We start from the raw sequence: 2122 nt of genomic DNA, 5'->3' as shown, positions 1-2122 counted from the left end.
TATATTTAAACAAAATTTCATTGCTTATGACATTAATGATATTGTTTAGTGGATATTTTAATTTAAGGCCCTAAAGACTAAATTGTGTTCTTGATTTCCAGGAAGCACCTATGACATTGTTGGGCAGTCATATACTTTGATCCAAACTAAAAGGGTTTTTCTAGTTTCCTAATTCACATTGCAATTGGGGTTAAGGTACCAGAATTATCATACAACAAAGATTATCTGACATTTAAAGACCAAATCTGAATTTAGCATGGACTACTCCCCCAAGCAAAATTAGTCTGATTTGACCTCATGGTTTTTTCTTTTCTGCATATCATATACAGAAAATGAATGTTTTCAAGTTTCCTTTGATCTCAACAACAGAGGTAAATGGTAGAAAAAAATCCTTTGTACCATGGTACTATTGATGGATATCCTATCTCTTTCCAATTGTATTTGCATTCAAACTATAATAAGTTGAGAAATGTGACCTTACAAAGGTGACTGTGTAGAACAATGGGAAGGAGATATATTTCAGGGTAGACACAGAACTGAGTACCTGTTAAAACAGACAATGGACACTTCTTACTTCACCTCTAGGTAAACTTTATCATGAACTTCATATTATTATTTTATTTTCACTGTACCTGGGGGCAAGGCAAATATTTGTGTACACTTTCTGCCTCTTCAGTATCATTGCTAAATGAATGACCTGAAAGATGTTTGCAATAATTTGTAAAATCCAACCAAAAAAAACCCGCAAAAACTTTTTCTCATGTGGGAACTAAAATTGTGCAGCAGTTTTGGATTACAAATTGTCCATGTAATGCTTTAAAAATACTAAAAAAGAAGAGAAAATAGAAATTGAATAACAGAAATGCTGAATTTCATCTTCTATTACCACCTTTGAATTTCCATGCACAGTTGGGAATCTTTAGCACTGGTCTGCGGTTTGTGGTACTGCGGTGACTTGCATGCTGCTGAGATGCTGGAAACTCTACCACTGGGATATTTTAAATATCAGCAATTTCGTCCATGGACAGTTTTCAGTGGTACTTCTGGACTAAAAAAGACTAGGAAGAAGAGGCAGACTATTTCTGAATGATTAGCCAGTGAAAATCTTGCAAATGGCAGAGAAACATTAACAAAAATAGTGTTAGTAGATTAACACATTATGAATAGCAACTGAATATTGTCAAATATAATACTAGAAGATGGAGCTGCCTCAAGAAAGTGGAGTTGATCAGGGTGACACCAAAGAAGTAAAACTTTTTTGACCTTCATTTGTTGTTGTTGCTGTTGTTAGGTGCTATCAAGTCAGTACCGACTTGTAGCAAACCTATGCACAAAAGGACAAAACACTGCCCAATCCTGGGCCAACCTCTTAATTGTTGCCAGACCAATTGATACTGCCACTTTGCCAATTCATCTTGCTGGGGTCTTCCTCTTTTTCTTTGACCCTCTACCTTACTAAACATGATATCCTTCTTCAGCGAAGGGTCCCTGCTGACAATATATTTGAAGTATGAGAGATGAACTTTGGCCATCCTAGCCTCCAAGGAGTACTCTGGCTGCACTTCTTCCAACACAGATCTGCTTGTACTTTTGGCAACCCACGGCACTTTCAATATTCCCTTCCAACATTATAACTCAAAAACATCAATTCTCCTACATTCTTCCTTATTCACTCTCCAGCCGTTGTATAGTAAATAAAGCACAGGTAAACATCTTTCTGACATTCTCTGCTTTCAGCTAAGATCTATTGAACATCATCAAAGGTATCCCTCATTCCATGTCCTCTTCTAATTCTGACATGAACCTCTGGAAGTTCTCTGTCAATGTATGCTCGCAGCCATTTCTGTATTACCTTTAGTAAAGCTTTACTCTCATGGGATATCAAAGATATTGTCTGATGATTTATGTGTTCCGTTGGGTCAGCTCTCTTTGGAATGGGCACAAATACGGATCTTTTCCAATCAGTTGGTCAGATAGTTGTCTTCCAAATTTCTTGGCAGAGATGAGTGAGTGCCTCCTGTGCTGCCTCACTTTCTTGCAAAGACTTCAATTTTTATTCCATCAATTCCTAGTGCCTTGTTCTTCACCATTTCCTTCACTGAACCTTGGACTTCTTCCTTCA

The sequence above is a fragment of the Chrysochloris asiatica genome, unplaced genomic scaffold, assembly GCF_000296735.1.
Source record: "Chrysochloris asiatica unplaced genomic scaffold, ChrAsi1.0 scaffold00143, whole genome shotgun sequence".
Taxonomy (NCBI): Eukaryota; Metazoa; Chordata; class Mammalia; order Afrosoricida; family Chrysochloridae; genus Chrysochloris; species Chrysochloris asiatica.
Note: the sequence above shows the minus strand (reverse complement) of the source record.